We start from the raw sequence: 13131 nt of genomic DNA, 5'->3' as shown, positions 1-13131 counted from the left end.
GTTCTGAATCATGTGGGCCGAGAGAAGGGAGGAGGTGGTTTCTCAAGGAAAATGAAGGCGTATTTATGGAAGAAAGAGAAAAGAATCCTGGGCAGGCAAAAGCCACAGGCTTCTGCTCCATTTATTATATGCTGCTGTTTACTCACTTGAACATTTCTTCTGTACAAATGAAAGGGTAACCCATGAATGGCTTGTGTCAGGTGAAACACCCAACCTTCATATGAATATGATTATAATGTATCACCTTTTATAGTTTTCCTACAGCCTTTGTGAACACCACAAATAGTGGAATTGTACATGACTATTGAATTTGAGTTCAATAAAGGATTTGTACCACCTGAATTACACCTCTACACACAAGATAGGATACATTAACTTAATTACTGTGGGACTCAATAACATAGGCCATTGCCCTGGGAATTTATCTTGTGTTGTACTCAGAGAGAGGAACTGGGCATCATTTCTAAAGGCAGTCAATTTCCAATTATCCATGTTAATGGAAGAACACAGAATGTGGAAACTCTAAATACTGTTTCTGTTAGGTTTAAGGAGGGGACATGATTTTTTATTTTTCCACCTGAGTTGCTTGTTTTGCTTAGACTTAGGTAACATGGAAGAGTTTGCATTATCTGGGTCTTTACTTCCTTTCCCCCTGCCTTGATTTATACAATGTGAAGTGCACTTTATTTTTTGGATGTTTATTTTTTAACTTTTCATTTTGAACTCATTTTAGGCTTGTAGGACAGTTGCAAAAATAGTACAGAAATCTTTCTTTATATCTGTTACTTAGCTTACCTTAATGATGACATCATTAAGGAACATAGTAGAAAACCAGGAAACTAACACTGGCACAATACAATGAATCAACTATACACTTTATCTAAATTTCATCAGTATCCCCCCATTGTCCCTTTTCCACTCCAGAATCCCACATTTGGTTGTAATTTATCTTTAGTCTTGCATAATTGTGAACAGTTCTTCTTATTTTTCATCATCTTGGACTTCTGAAGAATACTTATCAATTATTTTGTAGCATATCCTTCAGTCTTATGTTTGGAATGAGGTTAAGCTTTTTTTTTTTTTTTTTTGGCAAGAACGCCAAAGGAATGAGTTATGTCCTTATTTTCCATCATATCAAGAGGTCATGATGTTAATAGATTGTTTCAGCACTGGTGATGTTGACTTCCACAACTTGGTTAAAGTGGTTTCTGCTACAGTTCTCCCTTATAAAGTTGGTATCTTCCTTTTGTAATAAATATCTTGAGAGAGGTAGTTGGAGACTAATCATGTCCTGTTTGTCTTCAAATTTCCAGCGACTAATTTTACCACCCATCAGTAGACCTTGTCTTTAACAATGATTACTGTGGTGTTTGACTAATAGTGATTTTCTACTTGCTCTTTCATTTTGCATTTATTAATTGGAATTCAACGATAAGGAAGAAATGCCCATTCTCACTATTTATTTATTTATCCACCCACTCATTCATTCATTCATTCATTATATCAGTATAGACTCACGGACATCTATGTTATTTTATGGTTTAAATCCAACATAGTAATTATTTATTTTGTTTCCAAAAATTTTCCAGCTTTGGCCATGAGGACCTCCTTCAGGTTTGATCCTGTTCTTTTGACAAGACCACATCTTTGTGAGCACTTTCCTACTTTCTGGCAGTACAAAATGTGCCAAACTTATCTTCTGTTTCCCTGCTCTAGCCCAGCAATCATCCACTTCTCAAGGAGCCCTGGTTTCTTTTATTAGAAAATAGTATTTTGAAACCAAGACCTGGGCACTAGATATGCTCACTGCTACTTGGTTATTTTAGAATCTCTCAGAAGCTAGGGCTAGGAAACATGGGTGCGTGTACTAATGCATGCATGTGCATACATCCATATTTCTTGCACACAGGTTGATGAATTGAGTGACCTTGCAGCAGAAATGAAGACTATTGATAGTTTCACCAACATGGCTTCCCTTTCCCTAAGAGAAATATACCTACTAGTAAATCAACTCAGTCACTGCTGAATGTTGACCTACTAGAAACAGAAACCATTGCTGAACCTTTGTATTTCAGATCTCTTCCAACTTGGAATGGGAAACATTTCATTCTGACCAGGACTGACAGATACTCTGGGTTCGGATTTGCCTTTCCAGCATGCTCTGTCTCAGCCAGCAGCACTAGCATATGCAAGGATCAAATTAGTGTTTGATGTACTGACATGCGATACCACATAACATTGCCTTGGACCAGGGAACTATTTTATAGCAAAGGAGGTATGGCAGTGAGCACATAACCGTGGGATCCACTGACCCTTTTATACTGCACCATCCTGAAGCTGCTGGTCTGGTTAAGGATTGGAACAACCTCTTAAAGATATAGCTGAAGTATTAATTTTAAAATGCCATTTTAAAAATTTATTTATTAAAAAAATTTTTTTTTTATTTGAGAGAGAGAGAGCAAGCCTGAGGAAGGGAAGGGCAGAGAGAGAGAGAGAGACAGAATCCGAAGCAGGCTCCAGGCTCCGAGCTGTCAGCACAGAGCCCCAGAGGCTGACATGGGGCTCGAATTCACAAGCAGTGAGATCATGACCTGAGCCAAAGTCAGTCACCCAACCAACTTGAGTCACCCAGGCGCCCTAAACCAAATGCCATTTTTAGTGCTATGTCCCCAGAAGACAGGATACATTGGTGAGACTCAAGGATGGTAAGAAGGAGCATCGATGCTCATCATCATTTTCATGACCCATCTGGAGTCTTTGCACACTTCCTGTTTGCAGCTAGAGATCCTATATCCTAGATGGGAGTTGCTTCCACTAGGGTACACAGGAGGTGTTCCACTAAACTTAAACTGTGGCTGCTGCCTTGTCACTTTGGACTTCCCATTTGACAACAGAAGACCAAGCACAAAATGGAATAATTGACCCTCACCGTCATGAGAAGGTAGGACTTTGGTATGTGGTGGTGGTAAGAGAAATATACTGAGTTGATTCCCTGAGATCCCTTGGCACTTCCATGACTACTTATAGCTATAAATGGGCAAGGATAGCAGTTACAGTCTGTTAAAGGCATGGTGATCTGGGGCTCAGATTCTTCATGGATAAGGGTCTGGGTTGCCCCACCAGGCAAGTTACCCAGGCTAGCAGACGGACTAGCCAAGGGGAGGGGAAGGACAAGCATCAGTTATAACTTCAAGACCAAGTACAGCATCAACTAAGTTACCCACCTCTTGTGTGATTTCTCAGGAAGTATAACCTATAAGAATCCTGGAGAAGTTGTGGGTGGATGGGGTGACTTTAACATGAGGAGCAAGTGGATGTCAGTGGTGCTTCTTCTTAGGAGACTTAACCTTGGCAGAAATTGTATACCCTCATAACTCACACTTCTGGTAGGCAGCAGTCAATGCCACAGGGAAATGAAAGACCAGTCTCTCATGGGGAACCAACCTGGGGGTATTACTCTGTCCCAGAGCTCTCCATGGGTCCAGGCTGAAGCTATTCTCCAGTGGGGCCACAGTCGTGCTTGGCTTTCTTTGCCTGCACGCTCCTATTCTGTTACTCTTCTCCCTACAGCACTCTATCAATAAATCACTTTCTCAGGAATCCTTGCCTCAGGCTCTGCTTCTGTGGAACCAACCTCAGATAATACTGATTGATTATTTTTATTCAATTAATGCCATATGTTCCCAGCTGTGAGATACTCCCAAATAACATAACTTAGTGGCCACATATTCTTCTATATAAATGTAGTTTATTTAACTAGTTCCCCGTTTCTAGAAATTTAGATTGTTTCCACATTTTCACTATTATAAGTAATTCCACAAACATCGTTGTTGACAAATATTTGCATACATTCTTTTTTTTATTAAAGATTTTATTTTTAAGTAATCTCTACACCCAGTGTGAGGCTCGAACTCACAACTCTGAGATCAAGAGTCACATGCTCCACCAACAGAGCCAGCCGGGTGCTCCTCTTTGCACATATTCTTAATTATCTGAATAGGTTAAATTCTTATGGGTGGAATTGTGAAGTCAAAGGTTACAAACATTTTGTGGCTTTTAATATAAATATGAACTTGGCCTCCAGGAGCATTGTGCTACTTTATGAGCCCACAGAGAGAATAGGAAGGAGACTTTTCCCCATATCTGACAAATAGAGAAAAATGAATAAAACAGTCTTTGCAAATTTGATAGGTGATGTATTATTTTGATGTGCTTTATTTTGGTTACTAGGCAATTGATTCATATATAATTTGGCCATTTGTATGTCTTTGAATTGCCTGTTCAAAGCCTTTGCCAATTTCTCATTGATTTCTTCTTTCCTTTACTGATTTGTTTGAATTCTCTTTGTAATGGATTCAAAGTATATGGAAACTTTAATTGTTAGTATCAAGGGTACCTCATGCTTCCTCCGAGTCCAATGCTGGGGTAGAGGTGCTATAGTCCTCCTCCCTCATTTTAGGAGAGGAGAAACAGAGTCCTAGGAACAGCTAGGATCCCTATGGATAAAGAGGAGTGGGGAGTGAGGTTCTCCTTCTTCTTATGAATACTCATTTAAAATTAATTGAGCATATATGGTTCAAATGATATGTGCATATGCTATCTTCCTAAAATCCTGATAGGTATGTCCTATCATTGCCTACATACTACAAATAAGGAAATGGAAGCATATAGAGAATAAAAAGCTTGTGGAAATCACAGAGGCATTAAATGACAGAGCTGAGATCCAAACCCAGGTCTCTCTAACTCTAGGGTATATGATCCTAATATAGGATATACTGTTTATGTTACACTTCCACACTGAGATATCTTTGGAAGAAGGAAAAGAACATTGCCCACAGTTCTGCCTTAACATAGCCACTGCTAGTTTACTTTTTTTTCCCCCTTCCTTCCTGCTGAAATCCTTCTGGCCATCCATTTCTACAATTTGATTTTTTTTTTACCCTATATTTTTCCATATTGTTTCATGGGTTTTATGGCCATCATTTTAATGACCTGCATAATATGCCTTTGTTGGGTACATGCTAACTTTGTAAATTTGGTGTTCTCTCACCAAAGATCTTAGGACAGCTTCTGGGGACCCCTGCTGTTTCCCCCCTACAGTTCTCCTTGGCTTGATAACTCCCTGTTTACTTCATGCCTTCAGTGAAATGATACAAATTTAAGTTGCAAATTACCTGAGGATGTCTTTCACAGTTGTAGGCATCTGCAAATTATATGTGAATATGTGTGTAGCCAGGCAAATTCTTCCCAACATTTTAACTTTAGAAAAATCTAGTGGAGAGAAGTGTGCAAGTGATTTAAAATCTCTACTTGGGGTCTGTGTTCCTCAGTCTATAAAGGGATGAACTCACCTGCTCGTCTAAGCCTCATATGTGAGACTTTAATAAGAAATCACACAGTAAGTTGTAAAGCATCTTATAGGAACAGCAGTGACACTGCCATATCATATTTATAGTGTTTCCCATGTGTAGACACTAGGCAAGTTTTACATCCCTCTTAATCCTCCTCACAGCCCTATAAAGAAGGCACACCATTATTTTCTTCATTTTACAGGCAAACAAATGGGTCCAGAGGGATTAATCAACTAGTCTGAGAGTCCACAGTTAGAAGGAGGCTGAGCTGGTGTTTGAACCAAGGTTTGCCAGAGCCTCACGGCTCTGTGTGGTTAGCACAGTGATGGAGGTTTTTGTCTTCTCACTGATCCATTAATGCCTTCTGGAACTGTGTTGCCTTGAGGTGATGCTTTCCTAGCATTGTCTATTCCCGGGGGCTTATGCTGGTTCAGTTTAGTGTGTAGGACTTTGCTGATCCTTCTGTATTCCATTTGGGGAATTTGTGTAGGAAACATTTATAGGAAGTTTGGTTTTAGTTCAAGCTAGCTGCTCAATGGTCTTAGAAATCCTTTCAAGTTAGTTCAGGCTCCTCTGGGGGCTCAGGAGACGAGTCTGTTTTTTTTACTGTGTTTCTAAGGTCCACTTGGCTCTATGTGACTTCTCCAGCTTCAGATTTGCTGTCTCATCTCCATGTTGGCTTGAAAGCTTCTTGGAGAGCTTCCTCCATGAGGAACTCCATTTTTTTTTAAACTTTTTTTTACATTTATTTATTTTTGATAGAGAGAGACAGAGCACAAGTGGGGGAGGGGCAGAGAGAGAATGAGACACAGAATCCAAAGCAGGCTCCAGGCTCCGAGCTGTCAGCACAGAGCTGGGCACGGGGCTCGAACCCACAAATCGTGAGATCATGACCTGAGCCGAAGTCAGATGCTTAACCGGCTGAGCCACCCAGGTGCCTGAGGAACTCCATTTTTGTGCTCAGTCTCTAGATCCTTGCTGAGTTGGGGCCTCTTTCAGCAGTGTGACTTGCTGGAGGTACAGCCAAGCTCTCTTTTGACATGGCACACCCTGACCTCCATCTCCCTAAGCTGTGAACTTGCATGATCCCCAAACTAAAACAATTCTAATGGCAGAATTCTGGTGATGACCCAGAGAGGGAAGGGGGCTCCTGCCAGCCTATTGTGAATCTTTTGTCTGCGTGTAGAGGCCGATGCCAACACAGGGGTGCTTTTCTTGTCTTTAAATGAACACAAAGTTAATGAGACAAAAAGGAGCTTAGATGGCTTTTCTGGGAGGGGAAAAGAAAATTGTCTTCAAGACTCTAAAGGCTTGCTGTTTGGTTGACAGAGATGAGGTAGCTCCATATTTCCCATCTCAGAGCATAGTGTATGGGCAATGGAGTGAGGTGCTATGCCTCACAGTGTAGAAATGGATTTAGAAGCCACAAAGCCTGGGGTCAGATCCCTTATAATCCTGAGCAAGTCATTTAACCTCTCCAGACCTTGGTGCCTTGAACCATGAAGTGGGAGGACTGTGGTATTCAGTTTATAGTGTTGAGTGAGGAACTTTTGACAAACAAGCACTTAGATAACATTTATTATGTGTAAGACACTGTGCTAAGTACATTACCAATAGAAACTTGTTTAATCCTCTTGATAACCCCGTGAAGTAGGCACTACACTGTCTTTATGAATTTTTTTTTAAATTTAACTTTATTTTTTATTTTTTAAAATTTACATCCAAATTAGTATATAGTGAAGCAATGATTTCAGGAGTAGATTCCTTAATGCCCCTTACCCATTTAGCCCATCCCCCGTCCTACAACCCCTGCAGCAACCCTCAGTTTGTTCTCCATATTTATGAGTCTCTTTTGTTTTGTCCCCCTCCCTGTTTTTATATTATTTTTGTTTCCCTTCCCTTATGTTCATCTGTTTTGTCTCTTAAAGTCCTCATATGAGTGAAGTCATATGATTTTTGTCTTTCTCTGACTAATTTCACTTAGCACAATACCCTCCAGTTCCATCCACGTAGTTGCAAACGGCAAGATTTCATTCTTTTTGATTGCTGAGTAATACTCCATTGTATATATATATACCACATCTTCTTTATCCATTCATCTGTTGATGGACATTTGGGCTCTTTCCATACTTGGGCTATTTCTGATAGTGCTGCTATAAACATGGGGGTGCATGTGCCCCTTCGAAACAGCACACCTGTATCCCTTGGATAAATGCCTAGTAGTGCAATTGCTGGGTCGCAGGGTAGTTCTATTTTTAGTTTTTTTGAGGAACCTCCATACTGTTTTCCAGAGTGGCTGCACCAGTTTGCATTCCCACCAACAATGCAAAAGACATCCTCTTTCTCCGTATCCTCACCAACATCTGTTTGTTGCCTGAATTGTTAATGTTAGCCATTCTGACAGGTGTAAGGTGGTATCTCATTGTGGTTTTGTATTTCCCTGATGATGAGTGATGTTGAGCATTTATTCATGTGTCGGTTGGCCATCTGGATGTCTTCTTTGGAGAAGTGTCTATTCATATCTTTTGCCCATTTCTTCACTGGAATATTTGTTTTTTGGGTGTTGAGTTTGAGAAGTTCTTTATAGATTTTGGATACTAACCCTTTATCTGAAATGTCATTTGCAAATATCTTCTCCCATTCTGTCGCTTGCCTTTTAGTTGTGGTGATTGTTTCCTTCACTGTGCAGAAGCTTTTAATTTTGATGAGGTCCCAGTAGTTCATTTTTGCTTTTGTTTCTCTTGCCTCTGGAAACATGTTGAGTAAGCAATTGCTGCGGGCAAGATCAAAGAGGTTTTTGCCTGCTTTCTCCTTGAGGATTTTGATGGCTTCCTGTCTTACGTTGAGGTCTTTCATCCACTTTGAGTTTATTTTTGTGTATGGTTTGAGAAAGTGGTCCAGGTTCATTCTTCTGCATGTCACTGTCCAGTTTTCCCAGCACCACTTGCTGAAGAGACTGTCTTTATTCCATTGGCTATTCTTTCCTGCTTTGTTAAAGATTAGTTGCCCATACATTTGTGGGTCCATTTCTCGGTTCTCCATTCTATTCCATTGATCTGAGTGTCTGTTCTTGTGCCATACACTGTCTTATGAATTTAAGATGCATGCTTTTTTAACTTCTCCGAAATGGGTTGCATCTGACAGCTGACAGTGTCTCACAAACTCCAGGGACTGTGTTAGCTACTGAAGAATTGGGAGAATGTTCCAGGCAGAAGGATGTCAGAGATTTTTGGAGACCTGCATGAACGTGGAGGAATCAAACAGAGATGAATTCTTTCCAGCTGGACCAAGCAAGCTTCTCTCCAGTGCTGCAAACCAGGACAGAGGTCTTTCCTATTAGAATAAGCTCCATGAAGATAGGGACTGTTTTTGTCCCATTCACCTGTTGTGTCCCCGGCATCATCTAGTGTGGCACAATGATTGGTGGATGTTGAAATGAATTGCCCTCCCATCCCCAATGACTTTCCACAGATACATCAGTCCCTGGAAGTCTCTCTCCCACAGTCCTTGGGCAGTTTGTTAGATTTTTTTCCCCACAGGACCAAGGAGGTGGGTCAAGACAGCACATCACTTTGACCAGGTGTCCTGTAAGCAGCCATCACTATTTGACATAGAGAGGGCCTTAGTGTTCCTGGATGAGGACCAAACATGTGGTCCCTAGCACCCAAATACTATTTTACACTCTAAGCTGACAAGGTTATGTCCTCAACATGGCTCCCGACTCATGTTCAATCCTTTGGTCCTGTGTTCAAGGAGTCATAGTTATCAGTGCGTTTTGAAACACAGACAGTCACAATCTTAAATAATTGGCATGATTTCCCATTTTAATATCTTGATGACTAGATACATTTCACGGGAATAGGCGCTAAACTTCATGAGAACAACCGATATTATGTATAAATGAATCAGGAACAGTCCATTTACATCAAAAGATGACTTTTTACCAGTGTGAGCTTTAGTGTGGGAGGTGAGGGAAACACAGAGGGCAGGGAGGGAGATGGCAGCCGTGGGGTTGAGTGCTGTGGTGGGTTGTGGGGGACCTTTGACATCAGATAGTACCTGGTTCAGATCCTGGCTCTACCATTTACTCACTGAGGGATCCTGGATGAGTGGTAACATGACCCTGGGATTCATTGTCTCCATATGTGCAATGGGGCTTATCTTGGTGCCTATTTCTTAGGGGGTTGTTGTGAACATTATAATATATAGCACACAGGACTGCAGGATCTGTGACATGTCCAATGCATATCAGCAAATGTTCCTAGTATTGTCACTCTCCTGGTTTTCTCCTCTGTGGTCAGGACTTTGGCCTCCTCTGCTTTGTCCTTGGGTAGCTGCTTGGCTACTAAGCTTTCCTGATGGTTGTTTTCATTTATTTGTGAGGTATTCATTTGCTTAAAATCAATTTCTCCCAAGCTGGATTGCCCATACCCCATGGCTCTGCATGACAGGGGGTGGTGGGGAGAAAGCAAGAAGGTATGTGTATGCGGTGGAAATGGCCATGGGGGCTGCAGAGAGATGGAGTGAGCCTGGCTCTGCTGAATACATATAATCAATAGGTGAAATCGACATCTTCGTAAAAGTTACAGGTCCTGCTGGGTGAGCTCTTTTCAGTGGTGCCAAGAATGCACCTATTTCATTTTTCCTCTTCTTGGGGCCGGGTTAGATTCACCTTCAAACCACCAGAACAGCCTGGGAATCGAGTGGTCATCTCATCCCTCATTGTTCCCACCTTCCATCCATGGACTGTTTTAGGGTTAAGGTATTGACAAAAACCTGGGAGCTACTTTGCTTTTGAGAAGGGAAGGAAATAAATACATTGAGTCACAAGCATTCACTCATTCACTCAGTATTTATTGTGTACCTACTAGGTACCAGATGCTTGTTTTTAAAGTTTATTTAGAGGAGGTGGGGAGGGAGAGAAAGAGAATCCCAAGCAGTTTCCACATTGTCGGTGCAGAGCCTGATGCAGGGCTTGAAATCACGAACGCGTGAGATCATGACCTCAGCCAAAATCAAGAGTTGGAGGCCGACTGAGCCACCCAGGTGCCACCAGATGCTTTTTTAAGCACTGTGAGTTTAATAGCAAATGAGACAGGCATGCCCAGACCCCTGTGCTTTGAATGTCTGGTGGGAGATTGACATTGTACAGCTATGATGGGTGCAGGGAGGATGCTGGGGTCAGGAGAGCCTTTTCTGAGGACTTGGCATGAAGCTGCAGTCTGAATGGTGAGCAGGGGCTGGCCAGGAGAAGGGCAGGGAGGGAGGAGAGCATCTAGGCTGTAGGGAGCCCTCCCCAGATTAGCCCTGAAGTGGAGGGGGCAGGAGATAGGTGATCACAGGGGGAGGAGGAGAGGGTTGTGTACGACTGAAGGGCTGGCAGAATCCAAGCTCAGCTGGGTGGATAGGGAGTCATGGTTGGGTGCCTGATTGTCATCCTGGGAGCACGGATAGGTCAGTAAGGAGAGAGAAGAGGTCATGTTTGTACAGATACAGGATGACTTTGGTGCCTGTATGGAGAGTGAATCACACATCTCTAGTAGAGAGAAAGAGACCCTTGGAAGGGGCTCCATGCAGTTTGGATGCAGGGTGGGTGGGGACTGGACTCTAGAGGTGTAGTAGTGGGTACAGCGGGTCTAACTGGAAATTCTGCAGAGGTAGACTTGATGGGTTGGTATATCACTGAAAGTGGGGGCTGTGGAGGAGGTCGGAATGAGACTGGCATTTGGGGTGGTGGTGGTTTTCCTGAGGTGGGGACATGGGCTGGGAGCAGGTTTAGTTAGGAGACATGGCTCAGGCATTCAGTTTTGGACACATGGAGTTCAAAGTGACAGTGAAATGGCCAAATGGGGATGCCATATAGGAGGTAGGTAGGAGTCTGCAGCTAAAAATAAATCTGGGTTGATGACAGGGTGAGTATGGCAGGCACCTCTTTCATCCCATGGAGCCCAATGGGTGGTTCTCATCATAGCCAGCATAGCCTCACGGAGTGGGGGCTACACTTCGAACTTCCTACTACCAGATGCACCTTCCTCTCTTTCTGTGACCTTCAGCAATTCATCTAGTCTTTCTCTGCTCCCCTATCCTCAGCATAAAATGGTGATAGTTATGTCTGCTTCAGACTACCCAGTAGCATGTGTCTGAGGATTCATTAAACTGAAAATAAAACATGTGGGGCACTTTGGAAATAAGAACTATGTTAAAACAAGGAGTTATTATAGTTGTGCGCAAGCCAATGAAAAGCAGAAATACAGCCCCAAGGCCCAGTATTGATTTTGGTCCCGGGTACTTCCCGCAGCCGAATAAATCTGACATTTCTGCCCTCAAGTGCTGGCTGCACTGGTGGCAGGCGTCCAGCTTCCAGCCTCCTTGCCCCTGTTCCAAGGTTACGTCCTTTCTCGGCTCAGTCCAGATCCAGCACCCCCACACCTGCCCATGGTGCTCTGGCTGCCCTTCCCACCCTGGTGGGTGGTTACAGGGAAGGTTCCAGTTGTGAAGTTGGAGACTGGCCAAGAGCAGATGCCCTCCGATTAAACTGGGGACAGGCCCTGCTGGAAAAGCAGAGCTTGGATCTGCAGAACAAGGGATTTAAGGGCTACCAAAGGAAACATCTCTAGACAGAGTTTTCAAACTTAGAAATGCATTAAGCGTTTTGGTATTTGCTTCATGCATTCATTCATTCATTCAGTCACTGGATAAATATTTACGGAGTGCCCATTGAGTGTCAGGCTCTGAGATAAGCCTGGGGATACAGGAGTAAAAGGACGCTATGCATGTCCTTCTGGAATTAATATTTGGACTGGGAAAGAGAGAGACAAAGGAACTACATACTCTTATGGGACAACCAGGTACAAGGATAGAGAGCATTGACGTGGCTGGGCTGGGAAGGCCCTGTTTTAGAGGGGGTGACACGGAGCTGAGATCTGACAGCTAAGAAAGAGCTGACCTGGGAAACGTGGGAAGCGTGCATTCCAAGTGAAGGACCTGGCCAGTGCCAAGTACCTGAGGTGAGAACATGCTTGGCACGTGTGCAAAACCATGACAACAAGTGTGGCTAGAATCCAGGGAATGAGAGGGAGGAAGAGGGGGCCAGATGGTACAGGGTTTTATCAGTCATGGGAAGGAGTTTGGATTTTTGTTTTAGTGTCATGGTGAGCCATTGAACTGTTCTTTTCAAGGGAGTGATTTCTGTTTGAAAGTGATTATCCTGAATGGATAATGGATTGGAGGGGGAAGGAAAGAATCAAGGCAACCACCCAAGAAGCCACTGCCGCCTTCCAGGTGAGAAGTAGTGGCTGTGTGGACCCATGGTGCCAGTGGAGGTGGACTGGGCAGGGTGCCGGGCAGTGGAAGTGGTAAGATTGCTGATAGACAGGAGGTGAGGGGCGAGGGGAACGGAGGGACTGAAGATGCCTCCTAGGTTTCTGACCCTGGCAGCCATGTGCACAGGGATACATTTATTGTGGTAGGGATCAGTCAGAGCATGGGTTCACAGAGGGAAATCTAGACTCCTGTTTTGACCTGGAAAAGTCTGTCATACTGACGGGGCATGTGGAGGAGATGTCAAGTAGGGTGTTGGACGTATAGCTGGAAGTCATCAGACACTTCTGGGCTAGAAATGCAAATGCAGAATATCAGCACAGGACTGGATAGGAACACCCCGGAAAAGGATCTAGACAGAGCAGAGGGCCCAGGACTGAGCCCTGAAAATGACTGGTGGGAATGACTGGTGGGGAGCAGGAAAGTCAGCAGGCATGGTGCCATGAAAGCCTAAAGGAAC

The sequence above is a fragment of the Prionailurus bengalensis genome, chromosome A1 (assembly GCF_016509475.1).
Source record: "Prionailurus bengalensis isolate Pbe53 chromosome A1, Fcat_Pben_1.1_paternal_pri, whole genome shotgun sequence".
Lineage (NCBI taxonomy): Eukaryota > Metazoa > Chordata > Mammalia > Carnivora > Felidae > Prionailurus > Prionailurus bengalensis.
This window is presented reverse-complemented; position numbering follows the sequence as displayed.